At 40.8% G+C, this 16,788-nt stretch overlaps 1 protein-coding gene and 1 long non-coding RNA gene across 2 annotated transcripts in view; one reads left to right on the top strand and one right to left on the bottom strand.

The window, feature by feature from the left end:
- The window catches only part of LOC125453836 (uncharacterized), a 41,102-nt gene extending 30,328 nt beyond the window's left edge, over nt 1-10,774 (top strand). The window contains exon 4 of the long non-coding RNA XR_007247868.2: nt 9,862-10,774. This is a non-coding gene — a long non-coding RNA (uncharacterized LOC125453836). The remainder of the gene's footprint in view (nt 1-9,861) is intronic.
- Nucleotides 1-16,788, bottom strand: part of galnt13 (UDP-N-acetyl-alpha-D-galactosamine:polypeptide N-acetylgalactosaminyltransferase 13) — a 406,679-nt gene that overhangs the window by 7,468 nt on the left and 382,423 nt on the right. The window lies entirely within an intron of this gene.

Below are 16,788 nucleotides of genomic sequence, written 5' to 3'. Positions count from 1 at the left end.
TCCCCTTCCCCTACTGCATCCCTAAACCAGCCCAGTTCATCCCCTCCCCCCACTGCACCACACAACCAGCCCAGCTCTTCCCCCTCACCCACTGCATCCCAAAACCAGTCCAACCTGTCTCTGCCTCCCTAACCGGTTCTTCCTCTCACCCATCCCTTCCTCCCACCCCAAGCCGCACCCCCAGCTACCTACTAACCTCATCCCACCTCCTTGACCTGTCCGTCTTCCCTGGACTGACCTATCCCCTCCCTACCTCCCCACCTACACTCTCTCCACCTATCTTCTTTACTCTCCATCTTCGGTCCGCCTCCCCCTCTCTCCCTATTTATTCCAGTTCCCTCCCCCCATCCCCCTCTCTGATGAAGGGTCTAGGCCCGAAACGTCAGCTTTTGTGCTCCTGAGATGCTGCTTGGCCTGCTGTGTTCATCCAGCCTCACATTTTATTATCTTTACATTTATTTTGTTATGTTACCCTAGATTCCATGAGCTTTTATCTTCCTTATCAGTTTCCAATGTGGGCCCTTGTCAAAAGCCTTGCTGAAATCTATGTAAATTACATCAACTTCCCTAGCCTTGTCCAAACATTTGGTCACCTCCTCAAAAAATTCTATGAGATTTCTTTAGGCATGACTTCCCTCTGTTAAAACTTTGCCAAATATCCCTGAGCAAACCTGGACTGTCTAAAGGGAGATGAATTTTTTCATTCACTGTTTTCTCTAATAGTTTCCCTACCATTGATGGTAAACTCACTGGTCTATAGCCCTAGGTCTATCTCACCCTTCTTTCCAAGTGGAACCACATCATTTGTCCTAGCTCAGAGCTCCTGTAACTTGCTCTTTCATCTCCATAAGCAGCCTTGGATAGAATTTACCTGGTACTGGGGATTTAAAACAAAGTCACTGGAAAAGCCCAGCAGGTCTGGCAGTATCTGTGTAGAAAAGAATAGTTAACGATTCGGGTCGGTTCTGAGGAAGGGTCACCAGACCTAAAATGTTAACTCTGTTTTTTTCCTTCACGGATGCTGCCAGACCTGCTGAGCCTCACCAGCAATTTTGCTTTTGTTCCTGATTTACAGCATCCACAGTTCTTTCGTTTTTTTGTTTGGTACTGGGGATTTGTTCACTTATAAATCTGCCAAAGCCTCCAATCTCTCCTTGTTTCGTGTATCAGTCCACTCAAAAATGTCACAGTAATCCATACTCCTCCTCCTCCTGAGTAAAGGCAAAGACAAAGTACTCACTTTACACTCTTCCAATGTTCTTCAGCCTCATTCATAGATTGCCTTTTCGGTCCATAATAGACCCTACTCTTGCCCTGTTTATTCTCTTCACCTTGATATTTTGATACGCTGGGATCCTCCTGAATCTTGCCCACAGCATTTTCTGATATCCCTCCTTGCTCTTCTAAGTGTTTTCTTGATATCTCCCCCTGTACCTTTAGTACACCTCTGGGGCCTCCATTGTTTTGCTGCCTTTTGTACCTGTTGTACTCATTCTTTTTCCCTTTTTATCCAGACACACTTATTCCTAGATATCCTTGGTACACTGGGTTTGTTGCTTGTAACTGTCACCTGAAAGGAGACATGTTTTGCTTGGACTCTCACCAGCTCCCCGCCCCCGTCCATTTTTTGAACACCCTCACTGTTCTGCTGAAGGCGTACCCTGAGGTAGCTGTTCCCAGTCTACTTCAGCCAGATCCTGCCTTATTTTAGTGAAATCTGCCTTACCGTATCCAAAATCCTTTTTCGCAGACAATCATTCTCCTTCTCTATAACAAACTTAAAACATAGTGTTGTGTTTTCTGTCATGTATTATATTGATGTTAATGATTTAATAAACACTATCAAGTGGTCAGTTGCTCACCAGGGATTGATTAACTTCTGAGGTTTGTTTTTTTAAAAGAGTGAAAAGTCATTATAATTTGCAAAGCAGATATGCAACAACTAACTGATGTCTGTGTTTGTGAGTTTGCACACCCACAGCAGGCTAATGGCTAGTCAGAGTAACAACGTTTTATGCACAGAGCATATATCTGTGAATTGTCTTAAAAACAAGGCATCCATACGGTATCACTATTACTTTCCAAAAGAAAGTTTGTCTATTCACAATTATAAGTGAACATGTCAGTTTTTATAATGTATAGATAACGTGCTGCTATGTCAAAACTTGTGATGATGAGTTTGCATTCTTGATTTCCATAATTATTAGTAATATTGTCTTTCATACCTGTTTATGTGGTCAAGTTTTTCTTTCATAGGTTACAGTAGTTCCAGATGTTTTATTTTAATTAAATAGTATGTGTGCGCCACTGGCTGGCCAACATTTATCACCCGTCATGTAATAACATTTCTGAACAAGTTGATTAGAAAAGTAGACAAGGGAAATAAATGTATATCATAAAATTTGCAGAAAACACAAAGTTGGGTGGAAGGGTGAAATGTGAGGAGGATGCAGAGATGTTGCAGCGTGGTTTGGACAGTTTGAATGAGTGGGCAGGTGTGCATGACAGATTGCAGCATAATTCTCATGTATCTCATTTATCCGCTTTGGTAGCAAAAATAGGAAAACAGATTATTATTTGAATGGCTGTAAAGTGAGAGAGGGAAACATTCAATAAAAACTGAAAGAACTGCAGATGCTGACTTCAGACGCAAGGTCACCGCTCAGCTTCCGATGTTCCGGAGAAAATAGCCCCAGCCTATTCACCCTCTCCCTATAGCTCAAACCTTGGCAACATCCTTGCAAATCTTTTCTGAACCCTTTCAAGTTTCATAGCATTCTTCCTATGGCAGGGAGACCTGAACTGCATTCAATGTTCCAGAAGTGGTCAATGTCTGCTACGGCTGTTAAATGACCTCCCAACTCCTATACTCAATGCAATGACCAATAAAGGCAAGCATACCAAACACCACCTTCACTATTCTATCTATCTGCAACACCACTTTCAAGGAAATATGAACCTGCACTCCAAGGTCTCTTTGTTCAGCAATGCTCCCCAAGACCTTACCATTAAGTGTATAAGTCCTGCCCTTATTCGCCATTCCAAAATGCAGCATCTCAGATTTTTCTAAATTAAACTCCCTCTACCACTCCTCGACCCATTGGCCCATCTGATCAAGTTACACTGAGGTAACCTTCTTTGCTGTCCACTACATCTCAAATTTTGGTGTCATCTGCAAACTTACTAACTCTGCCTTCTTTGTTTATATCCAACTCATTTATATAAATGACAAAAAGGAGTAGACTCAGCATTGATCCTTGTGGCACACCACAGTCACAGGCCTCCAGTCTGAAAAGCAACCCTTCACAACACCCTGTGTCTTCTACCTTCAAGTCTGTTCTGTATCCAAATGGCTAGTTCTCCCTGCATTCCGTGTGACCTAACCTTGCTAAGCAGTCTACCATGAGGAACCTTGTCAAATGCCTAACTGAGTCCATATAGATCACGTCCACCGTTCTGTCCTCAATCCTCTTTGTTACTTCTTCAAAAAACTGAATCAAGTTAGTGAGATACAATTTCCCACACACAAAGCCATGTTGACTATCCCTAATCAGTCCTTGCCTTCCCAAATACATGTCAGCCCTGTCCCTCAGGATTTCCTCCAATAACTTGCCCACCACTGTTGTCAGGTTCACTGTCTTTTCCTTACCACCTTTCTTAAATAGTGGCACCATGTTTGTCAACCTCCAGTGTCCCGGCACCTAACCTGTGGCTATTGATGATACAAATATCTCAGTTGTGGGGCTCAGCAATCACTTCCTTAGCTTGCCACAGAGTTCTAGGGTACACCTGATTAGGTCCTGGTGATTTATCCACCTTTATGCATTTTAAACAGTCCAGCACCACCACCTCTGTAAATGGATAGTTTTCAAGATGTCACTATTTATTTCCTCATGTTCTGTTTTAGTTCCTTAAAAGTTTTAGTTTTACACCCTGTGTTCTTCTAATTCCATCAAGTTTTGGCTTTGTGTTTAGATTAAATTAGATTCCCTACAGTGTGGAAACAGGCCCTTTGGCCCAACAAGTCCACACCGTCCCTTGGAGCATCCAGCCCAGACCCATCCCCCTATAACCACACACCCCTGAACATTATGGACAATTTAGCATGGCCAATCCACCTAGCCTGCACATCTTTGGACTGTGGGAGGAAACTGGAGCACCCGGAGGAAACCCATGCAAACACAGGGAGAATGTGCAAACTCTGCACATACAGTTACCTGAGGCTGGAATCGTAGCTGGGTCCCTGGCACTGTGAGGTGGCAGTGCTAACCACTGAGCCACCGCTGCCGTATATTTTCTTACTTCAAAACCTGCCATAAATGACTATCCAGCCTGATTGCCACTTTTTTTTAACCCTGTTGTTTTTCACCACTTCTACTTGCTGCTTCAATGGAATTTGGTTTCCCCTATGCCATGCCTGAATTCTTTTACGAGAGCATCATTTCTAGCATTGATTTGGGTCCAGATGCTGAGCTGGTTTTATGATGTAAATGACCAAGATGTATGTAATTAACACAGCAGTGGTGGTAAAGTGTTTCATTCTAAAACCAAAACGTTTGATCAGTTTATAGAGGCGTGCAGTATGAAGCCAAGCATTTTTGCTAATTCTGTATCAAATTGGTTAACTCTACTTTGAATATTATTCACAATTCTGGGCACTCAAAAGATGTGGAAGGGAATGATTTGTTTTGTGGTAGGTGGGTGCTTTAGAGGCAATAAAGGGCCCAGAGGCAAGAGAAGCAGCGGGCTCATGATTTCTTTCCCGAGCTTTGTGAAGCCCCACAAACCTTCCAAGTCCCCTCCCAGCCACAATTTGAAACTTTATTGCTATTCATTCACAGTCACTGGGTCAAAATCCTGAAAAGTCCTTCCTACCAGCATTGTGGGTGTACCTGCAGTTCATGTATTGGAACAGTTCAAGGAAGCAGCTCAGCATTACCTTTACAATAAATGCTGGCCTGACTAGTAATGCACAAATCCCATAACTTTTTTTAAAATAGCTACGAGAAAAGGCTTAAGAATTAGTGAACTTAACTCTTTTTGAAGAAAGGAGCCAGAGAAAAGTATGAAAGATTGTGGTTATGTATTGTTTCCTAGAAATGATATGATGGCGGTATAGATATGTGCTCTTTAGCTTAGCACCAACCCTATGAGATTGACCTGATCAGTTCCTAAAACAACAGCAGAGTGCACCCAGAAGTTACATGAACTGCACTTAGCAAAGGATAAACTCTATTACCGAAGCAACGTAATGTAGGTGCTGGATGTTTAAAATAAAAACGCCTGAAACACTCAGCAGTCTGCCAGCATCGGTCAGAAACAAACAAACAGAGTTAATGGGTAGAATGAGGAAGTGATGCCCTCAGTGGTATTATCGCTCGATTGTTAATCTGAAAACCCAGATAATGTTCTGGAGACCTCCGTTCAATTACCACCAGGGCAGATGGTGGAGTTTGTATTCAATATGTTACAGAAAAATCTGGAATTAAGAATCTAATATGACCATTAATCCATTGTGGATTGTCGGCAAAGCACGTCTGGTTCACTGATGTCCTTAAGGAAGGACCTGGCCTGTCCCACATGTGACCCACTGCAACGTGTTGGCTTTTAACTGCCCTATTGGCAATTAGGGATGGGCCATAAATACTGATGTAGCCAGTGACACCCTCAGCCTGTGAATGTATAAAAAAATGACTGACTTGTTCACATGTTTGGAAACATTAAGGCCTGAACCTCGCCACCTTCCTGCCTCCACCTGAATAAAGTTCTAAATGGGGAGACCCATTATCAACTTTTTATGCCCTAATGTTAAATTGGTACCACTCAGAGGCCTCATCCCACCAGATACAACTGTGGGTTGCTTATCTCACAGTAGGGTGGGTCCCTCAATCAAAGACAATCAATCAGAGCCTCATTGAGGTACTGAAAATTGAGCAGAAAGGAATCTGATGAAAGCCACACCCCTGTCCAAATGTTCACCAACCCCTGCCTTTCATGAGCCCTAACCTGCAAAAATCCCCACCCACACCCCATATCACTTGCCTTCGGATTTTGATTCCAGGGAAATGTCCGCTATTAATCCATTATTTAGCAAACCTTTTCACAAAGAATCACAGTGGCTCTCACACCAGCTCTCCAGCTGGCCAGTGAGATTCCACCCAACGCTTCAAAGTCTCTGACTTTCTGTCAAACCTGGAAGAATTAGAAACATGATTGATTTTGAACAAAAAGAAGGGAAGGGATGATTAAATATAGCAGGTTTCATAGCGTGTAGTCAAAGGGAGTGTAAATGCGACAAATAAAGTAATGAAATAAGTGTCTAGTGGGCAGTCATGTGAATACAAAGTAAAGGACAGTTGAAAGAAATGGGAATAAATTTAATCAGCAAAGAAATACCATTAAACGAAAGGCAGAGGTTGTGATCTAAATTTGTTGAATGTTGAGTTCCAGTATGTTGTAGAATCCCCAGTTAAAAAATTATTTATAATCCTTGAGCTAGCGTTTGTGCTTTGTTAGAGTGCATTAGCATTCTGAGGATCAAAAGATCTGAGTGGAAGCACAGTGAAAAATTAAAATGACAGGTAACTAAAGTTTGGGGCCACATTGACGGACTGAATGAAGGGTTTTACAAAGCAGACACCAACTCTGTTATGGTGACATGGTAAGAACAGCCGATACTGGAATCTGAGATAACACAGTGTGGAGCTGGAGGAACACGGAGGCCAGGCAGCATCAGAGGGGCAGGAAAACTGACGTTTCAGGTCAGGAGGGTCCCAACCCAAAGTGTCAGCTTTCCTGCTCCCCTGCTGTGCTCCTCCAGCTCCACTTTGTTATGCCATTTTGTATGTTGAGGCTTTAGCATAAGCAGTGCATGCAGTACACTATTGAAAAATGTTAAAGTTAATCACTGATAAACTTGGAAGAAATGTTTGGGATCTTGAATACAGAAAAGAGAGGATATAAAAGGTGCTGCACAAACAGGAAGATTTATTGTCTGGAATGCACTGCTTGGGTGTGGTTGAGGCAGGTAACCTCACAACCTATAAAAAGTATTTAGATCAGCACCTGAACTGTCATAACATTCAAGGCTATGGGGCAAGTGCTGGAAAGTGGGCATGATGTAAATTTCATGTATTTTTGATGTACAGACTCAATGAGCTGAAGGACATCTTGTGTATGGTCTGATCCTATGAATTATTGAGGATTACTGAGGAATGGGCTAAAGTTGTATGGAGGAAATGTTCTTTTTGAGTGTTGAAATGAGAGGAGTGGGGAAGCAGTCTTTAATGTCAGAGATGCCCTCTCATGGTCATTGTGTATATTCCTTTCTTGCAACAAGACTTGAGTGAATTAGAAGCAGATTCATAGTTAACAATGTCTCCCATTTAGCATCATAACAACTGATTGAGGAAACCTAGCGGTATCATTTTATAGACGAAAGGATTTTTCACAGACTGCATGCAAATAATTACTGTTAAAGCAGTTTTGTGACACCTAAGATTCCAAGTTAGTATGCCACTTAACCCGTTCATAATGTGAAGCAATTTTTGTCACTCTTTCATTTTTTAGAAACAAAGTTGAGTTGCTACTCCTTGTATCCAAGGAAAACATGATACACCAAGGACATGTAGTAGGTGGGGCTATATAGGGAATTGGAATTAGGAGGAGGATAGGACGCTGCAATGAAAATGATTGGAAGGGAGACATCCCGGGCTTATTCTTACAGAGGGAAATCGACAAGATCGTATCAGTCATATGTTTTACAGTTCAACCAAATGCAGTATTAGTCAGTTCAAGAAACAAATAGTAGTCCAATGGAAGACAGTTTTAGCCCCCAAAGACAAATGGGTTTAGAGTCGGGTGCGTAGCAAAAAAATTTGAAAATCAAAAATCTGTCTCCAATTCATCTACATCTGGATTAATTAAAGGAAGTGGGTGGGTGACAAATACACTCTGAGTCATAGTGATTTACTATACAGAAAAAGGGTCTTTGGCCAGTCGCATCCATGCCTGTCAGAAACAACTGCCTGACTATTCTAATCTCGTTTTCAGCACTTGTCCCTAGCTTCGTATGCTTTGGCATCGCAAGACAATTCTATATACTTCTTAAATGTTATGAGTTTTCTGTCGAGATCATCCTTACAGGCAATGAGTTCCAGATTCCCACACCCTTTAGGTGAAAAAGTTTTTCCTCATCCACTCTAAACATTCTGCCCCTTATCATAAATCTATGCCTCTAGCAATTGATCCTTCCATCAAGGGATGAAGTTCCGTCCTGTCTACTCAGTCTATGTCCATCATTATTTTATGAATTTTAATCATATTCTCTCTCAACTTCCTCTTATCAAAGCAAAGCAACCCCAGTCTGTCCAATCCCTATTCATAAATGGAACAGTCCAGCCCAGGCAACATATTCTGGTAAATCTCCTGTGTGCTCAAGGACTTCAAAGGGTAGATGCAGAGAGGTTGTTTCCCCCTTGTGGGTGAGTCTGGAACTAGATGGCATAATCTCAGAATAAGAATTACATATTTAAGGCAGAAATGAGGACGAGTTTCTTCTATTGGAGGATAGCTGACCTGCAGATTTCTATACAACAAAAGGCTGTTAATGCCAGTTAACATTATTAAACACTATTTAATATAGTTAAATATTTCAAGGTTGAGATAGACAGATTTTTAATCAGTAAGGAAATTGAGGGTTATGGGAGAGAAGGCAGGAAAGTGGAGTTTGGGATTATTAAATCAGCCATCATCTAATTGAACGGCAGAGCAGATGTGATGAGCTAAATAGCCTACTTATGCTGCAATACCTTCTGGTCTGAGTGACGTGGCTACACTGACACTAGTGGTAGAACTGAATAAGAAGTTTGATCAGGCCCATTTGGAATTCTGTGAACAGATCTGATCACAACATTTTGGGAAGAAGCATACATCAGCCTTGGAGGGTCTACAATGTAGGTTTATAAGAATGATACCTAGACTTCAGGCCTTAAATTATGAGGAGATATCACATAAATTATACCTGTTTTCTCTCGAATTTAGAAGGTTAAAGTGTGATCTGATCAAAGTATTCAGGATATCAAAATCTTCAAGGAAAAGACAGTGTAGATAAAGGTAAACTTTTTCCATTGATGGGGGGTTCTAGAACTAGAGGGCCAGGTCCAAGAATTAGAACCAAACCATTCAAGCGAGCTGTTAAGAACCACTTCAACACTTAAAAGTGTGGAGAGAAGTTTGGAACTTCCTTCAATAATGGCAGTGGATCAGTTGATAATTTTAAATCTGAGATAGATACATTTTTGTTAAGCAAAGGTATTAAGGGATATAGGCCAAAGGCAAGTAAATGCTTTTGGGCCACAGATCAGTCATGATATTGTTGAATAGTGGAATAGGGGGCTCGAGGGGGTGACGGGCATATTCCGGTTCTTATATTCCTATGTTCCAAAATGTGAATAAGTAGTGTTAGTGGAGAGAATATCTTGGTTCCGCTGTACAATGTGAATCTCACTGAGTGCTACATTCTATGTGAAGGCACTCAACACAACATCTTGGCACTACATCAAGCCTGTGTCCATTCTGATGTTTTAGGTGCAATTCCATCTAACAACACTCTCAATGTGCTGAACATTTGCCAACCCAGTAACCTCATGAATTTGCAAGTCTTTTGTGTATTTAAGGGAATCAGCGAATCAAAATTGTAATGACAAAATGGGGAAAAAGATTTTGAGAGAAAACAACCTGATTTAAATGTAGAACTTTGACATTCATTGCAATGACATATTAATTTGTCACAGTCCACCTGTCAAGATGTGCTTGTTTCTGTAAAATATGTATTTTATTTTGAACTTTCTGGGCTTCCAGATGGTGTTAAAAAGGAAAACAAAGAAAGAAAACTGAGACAAAAATGTCAAGTAAAAATGGAAGAATCGAGAAACAGACAGCATGACAGCAAGACAATCAATATCTGAAACACAGATTAACATTTCTAGAAGACCTCTGCTTGATGCATTTCTTCTCTTTGTAGACTTTTTTATACCATTTTCTCTTATGCGATGAGACATGTGCTAACATGCTGTGTGATGGTGGAGTGGAGGCACCGGTGTTGTGTGGTAAATTTTACTTTTATTTGAAGTTGGTTTAAAGTCAACAAATTAGTAGTGCCACTTATTTTAGTCTGTTTTGGGAAGCCCTAGCAATATTCAAGTTCAAGCCTGTATTAAGTGTGTCAGGAAGCTGCAGATGCCAAATAGGTGCTGTAATGCAGCTCAGTGCTGGTGCACGAAGGGGAAACTGGCCAAATTCTGTGCATAGCTGAACAGTGGGTTGAGTCTGGAGAGGTCAAGACAACCACTCTTGTTCTTAATGGCCCCACAAAACAAAACCAAAACACTCTGTAATTATTTTCAAAATGGCTTCCATGGGTAAATATAAGGACTAACAAATAGACTGCTCAAAGTGCAATACAAAGAGGTCAAACATGCTGAGTGAAAATTTTACCCAGGTCAGATTTATTCTCAACCTGCTAAAATTGATCCAGAATATGTTTGTTCCTGTTTGGGCCAAAAATACACTGATCAGCAAAGTTCTGTTGGACACACTTCAGGAATTCTCCATTTTCTCTATCCTCTACATTATTATTAATCCAGTCTGTATTGGGACAACTGAAGTCTCTATATACTTGCTTCTTTCTCACTTCGTGGTAATTACTGAGCAATTTTGTTCCTCTGTTTCCATCTCAGTAGTTTAATGCAGAATATACACAGTAATGCAATGGTACTGCTATTATTTTTTAAAAACAATTCTTATAATTTAATGAAAACTCATGTTTATATCTGGAACTGATATTATTGTGTAAGCCCATGTATTCAACAAAAGGTAATGATACCCAACAGAATTAAAATAAAATATTCTGAATCCTGCAACTTGCGACTTACTATCAATATGTAATTGTTGAGGGAAGCTGCAGGAGTTGAAACGAAATAATCACAACAGAATCTGGCCAAATGGAATAAGACAAAACAGGAACTTACACTTTCTAGAAATAATGGTTTTTGGTACTAGTGAATGGTCTCAGATAGTAGCAACAATTGAAACTAAACAGTATAGTAGGAACTGCCGATGCTGGAGAATCTGTAATAAAGCGGTATGAAGCTGGATGAACTTGGCAGGCCAAGCAGCAGCAGAGGAGCTGAAGAAGGGTCTCAAACCAAAACATCAGCTTTTCTGCTCCTCTGATGTTGCTTGGCCTGCTGTGTTCGTCCAGCTTCACACCGTTTTATCTCAAACTAAAGGGTATCACCAGTTAAAACACTGGATATATAATGTATCCTTAATATACCACTAACACTACAGTATATTACACAGTATCCTTTGCATTTCCATTGCATTGACAAGGTCACAAATCACACAACTCCAGGTTATAGTCCAACAAGTTTATTTGAAAACACAAGCTTTTTGAGTGTAGTCTCTTCAGCAGGTGAAGTGAGAAAGAAGCACACATAACATAGAATTTATAAGTAAAAGATCAAAGTGTCACACAACTGGTGAGAATGTATTAAACAAACCTAAGATGCTATTATATCTATAATCAGTTCAAAGGTTTTAATTGATTAATATGTATACGTAAACCCCTGAATTACTTTCAAGTCACAGCCCTTCGAGAACTGAAAGTTTTATCAATATAAAGATGAAGTGACATTTTAGCTCAGACAATGCATGTTAGGTGTCAGGCTTTGTTTAGAATATGTGATCAGAGATAATGGGAACTGCAGATGCTGGAGAATTCAAGATAACAAAGTGTGAAGCTGGATGAACACAGCAGACCCAGCAGCATCTCAGGAGCACAAAAGCTGACGTTTTGGGCGTCTAGGCCTGAAATGTCATCTTTTGTGCTCCTGAGATGCTGCTCGGCCTGCTGTGTTCATCCAGCTTCACACTTTATTATCTTTGTTTAGAATATGTTTGTGTTTTGGTTTATGTCAGACTAGTTTTATTTCTAAAGGAGGAATCTATAAAACACCATCGACTGTCTACAATAGGTGTGCTTTTTGAACAAAATATAATGTGTCTGCAAATTAAAATTCACCCCATAGATTTAACTGTGTATATATGTGTGCCTGTGTGTGTGGGAGAGAGCGAGAGCGTGTATCTGTCTGTGCGTGTGGGAGGGAGAGAGTGAGTGTGTATGTGTCTGTGTGGGAGAGAGAGTGTGTCTGGCTGTGTGTGGGGCGGAGTGAGAGTGTGTGTGTGTGTGTGTGTGTGTGGGTGGGAGAAAGAGTGTGTGTGTGTGTGTGTGTCGGTTTGTGTATGTGGGAGAGAGTATGTGTGCCTGTGTGTGGGGGGGAAAGAGAGAGCGAAAGTGTATCTGTCTGTGTGTGTGGGGGAGAGAGAGAGAGTATGTGTGTCTGTGTGTGTGGGAGGGAGAGAAAGAGAGCGAGCGCCTGTCAGTGTGTGTAGGAGAGAGAGAGAGAGAGTATGTGTGTGTCTATGTGTGTGGGAGAGAGAGAATGTGTGTGTATGTTTATGTGAGAGAGAAAGAGAGAGGGAGAGATTGAGAGTGTGTATGGGAGAAAGAGAGAGAGAGAGAAAGTGTGTGTGGGGGATAAGAGTGAGAGTGTGTGTGTGTTTCTGTGGGAGAGAGCGAGAAGGGGTGTGTGTGAGGGAGAAGGTGAAAGGGGGTGTGTGTTAGAGAGGAGGGAGTGTGTGTATGTGTATGTGTGTGCACGTGCGACAGGGAATATAAGTGATTTAGAGAGTGAGAACAGGTGCGCGCGCGCACACACACGCAGACACACACACTCACTCTGTCTCTCTCTCTCTCTCTCACTCTTTCCCCCCGCCTCTCCCTCTCTCACTTTTTCCCCCGCAACAGACTCATGCACAGACACACAGACACTTTCTCTATCTCTTTCCTGTTTCTCTCTCACACCCTCACTTTCTCTCCCTCCCTCTCTCTCACACACACACATACTCACCCTTTCTCCCCCCCCCCCCCCACACACACACACACACACACACACACACACACACACACACATACATTCACACTCTTTCTCACACACACAAAGACAAACACATTTAAATGTACGGGGTGAATCTGTATTTGCTGATATATTCTATTTTGTTCGAAAAGCACACAATTTATACACAGTTAGTCAATGGGGCCTTTTATAAATTCCTGCTTTAGAAATAAAACCAGTCTTAGTCCAAACCAAAACAATAAACAGATTCCAAATAAGGCCTGTGATCAGAGATAGTGAGAACTGCAGATGCTGGAGAATCCATGATAACAAAGTGTGAAACTGGATGAACACAGCAGGCCAAGCAGCATCTCAGGAGCACAAAAGCTGATGTTTTGGGCCTCGACCCTTCATCAGAGAGCTCTAGCTTGCAAACTTACACCAGCTGGCCCCTCACATTGCCAGCACCCTAAAACCACACTTACTATATATACTCACCTTTTGGAAGCTGACTGCTGTGAAAATAGAGCTCTCTGATGAAGGGTCTAGGCCCGAAGCGTCAGTTTTTGTGCTCCTGAGATGCTGCTTGGCCTGCTGTGTTCATCCAGCTTCACACCTAATAATAAGGCCTCACACCTAACATGCATTGTCTGACATAAATGTCACCTCTTCTTTATACTAATAGAGCTAAAGGTTTTATCTGGGCAGTGATTTGAAAGAAATCCAGGGATTTGAATGTGCACATTAATTGATTAAAACCTTCTAACTGATTAAAGATGTAACAGCATCTTAGATTTGTTTAATACATCCTCATCAGTTATATGACCCTTTGATCTTTTACTTATAAATTCTGTTTTCAGTGTGGTTCTTTCTCAGTTCATCCGACAAAAGGGCTACGCTCCAAAAGTTTGTGTTTTCAAATAAACCTGTTCGACTATAACCTGGTGTCATGTGATTCCTGACCTTGTCCACCCCAGTCCAACACCAGTACCTGCACATCTATTGCATTGAGATTGCTCAGGTTTTGTGCTGTCTCATTACTAGCATATGGTTTCACTGCTGCTATTGCACTTTATCTGGCTCATTAGAAACCAAGCAGTGGAGTAGTTTATCTGTTATAATAATAGACTAACAATTCATTTAATTCACACCATGCTAAATTGTGAAATTGAACTTAATGGGCCAGATTTTCCAGGGAGTGACAATCCCACAGAGAAAGCAAAATAAAGGAGCTCTGTATTTCTAACATCTTCCTCAGAAATGCTGAGCTGTATTTGAGGGAGGCAAACCATGCTCCATTTTCACAGCAGTTAGCTGCCAAAAGGTGAGTAGATATGGTAAGTGTGGTTTTAGGGTGCTGGCAATGTGAAGGGGCAGCTGGGGTAAGGATGCAAGCTAGGTAGCCACATAGGATGGATTTAGGGTGCCAGGTGGTAGAATAACGTGCAATGGGATGAGGAGCCAATTGGGCAGGGTGCAAGGTAGCAAGTGGGCAGGCAAATTGATTCTCCAGCATCTGCAGTTCCTGCTATCTCTCAGGCAAATTGCAATGTCTAGCACAGGTTGTGCTGGGCGAGAGAAATTGGATCTGGTGGGAAGTGGAGAAGGTAGTTGTTAGGTCTGAGAGGCGACCTATGTTGGGAGTGGGATAGGTGGTTAGGCCTGGCAGCACGGATATTGAGAAATAGAATCCCAAGGTTCACTGACCCTCAGAAGAGTGCCCATTCCAGACTTACTTGCCCATTGTATGCCCATAACCCCACATTTACCATGCCTTATCCACCAAGTTTAAACATTCCTGGACACTACAAGCCAATTTGGCATGGCCAATCCACCTAGCCTGCACATCTTTGGACTGTGGGAGGAAATCCATGCAGACAGGAGGGGGAATGTGCAGTTCCACACAGATAGTCATCCAAGGCTAGAATCGAACCCAGGTCTTTGGCAATGTAAGGCAGCAGTGCTAACTACTGTTCAGGTCTGGTAGTGGAAGGGGGTGGTATAAGGAATCTAGGGGAGGTGCAGTTGGTGGTATGGGAAGTAAGTACGGGGTTTGTTTAATAGTTACTCAGCAGTTAGACTTCAAATTAAATAGTCGACCGTTCCTACTTAATTACATTAGAACCATCGGAAGTCTCCGATTAAAATAAACTTTGAGGGATCCGAGAATAATGGAATAGAGTAATGGACAATCTAATTTCTCAGGCAACTCCTTCAAAGTGTATTACGATGGGGATTCTGCAGGATCCCCATGCACAACTCCCCTCTTTGCTGTGACAGCAATTGTTTGTCTGGGAGAAAATTATCCCCAATAAATCTCGTGAAATGTGACCTGCAGGCTTCTGCGTTTTCAGTTTAAAAAAATGTGGTTCACATGTTTTTCAGAGAATATAGTACTATGTGATTGACTTTTAATTCTCTTAAAGTACTGAATATTAGGTTCATAAGAACCATAACTTTCATTGTATCACCAGTTTGGTACTATGTTACGGGAAGAACATTGGAAAGTTAAAAAAAAGTACTGATAAAAGCAAAAGAAAATTAGCACTTATTTTAACCAATAATTATGTATGAGTCACATACTCATTTAATTTTAGTTTTTGACTGTTTTGTTTTTAAATGCCTTCATAGCGTTTTCTCTAACTGATCTAAGGGTTTACAATCCAAGAATTATACTTTGCACTTAATCTCTCCCAGAGTTGTGTGATTCAAACATTAATGATTACCCCATTTTCTGGAATTCTCTCACTGGAAAATATATAAAGCTTGACATATAAATCCATTTATAAATATATATTTATAATGGTTCTTACCCGTTGATAATAAATTTCAGAAATAATAGATATATTTATAGGAAAATACTGGGCAGTGGTTTCTGAAATTGCTGGCTTGCATTGTCAACAGTCGAAGTTTCTATTTTAAAATTCCTCCTTAGACTTATCCATCACTTAAAATATTTTCCAGAAAGTATCATGTTATATGAACAGCTATTGTTATGGTGGGCATTAAATATAGAACAAATTGCTGAGGCTAAAGTTAGTAATTTGATTATTTATAACTAAATGAAAATATGAAGCACAAAGGTTGGGTAAATATTTGCATTACATAAACAGATATTTGCTCATAGGAAGTTGAATATATGGTGTTATGTTAGAAAATGAATAAATGTCGATTAGACTAGTTAAATTGGTGTTAAAACATAAATAGGAATAAACATTTGATGTTCATCAGAAATTTTACGGATAACTAGTTAGCTATTTTTCAATATATTACCAGAGTGAAATTAGCTGACACCAGAAGAATTTGGAAAATCATACCTGAAGTATTTATTTATGTGGAAAGTTTATTTTGGTCTTCTGTTGAAATTTGTTATAAGAATCTGAATTTGAATGTTTGGCATCATGAAGTTCATATGTTCTTGAATTTATTCTTATCAAAAGCAGTCTACAAGGTGTTAGGCTTAAGAGAAAATTCAACAAGCAGCTGGAATATTTAACCATGATACTTAACCACTCACAATAAAATAATTTTGGCTGACTGTAGTGGATTAAACCTTTTGCTCAGTACCACCAAGTCTTGTGAGCTAGGGATGGACACAAGTAGTGAGTGTGATAAGAAGATACTTAAATCCTAAGAATACATTTAAATGGCTGAGAAGCCTTGAGATTAAGGCAGAAAGCTGAAGGGCTGTTGTAAGCGCCAGGAACTTGTGCTGTATTAGTCATAATCTTGCTAAAGATAATAGTCAAATTTAATCTCTGACTCATTGTAGAAATGGCACTGTAATGCCGGAGACTATTTCATCAATATCAGCATGGGTGGGAAAGTT

The sequence above is a fragment of the Stegostoma tigrinum genome, chromosome 7, assembly GCF_030684315.1.
Source record: "Stegostoma tigrinum isolate sSteTig4 chromosome 7, sSteTig4.hap1, whole genome shotgun sequence".
Lineage (NCBI taxonomy): Eukaryota > Metazoa > Chordata > Chondrichthyes > Orectolobiformes > Stegostomatidae > Stegostoma > Stegostoma tigrinum.
This window is presented reverse-complemented; position numbering and strand designations above follow the sequence as displayed.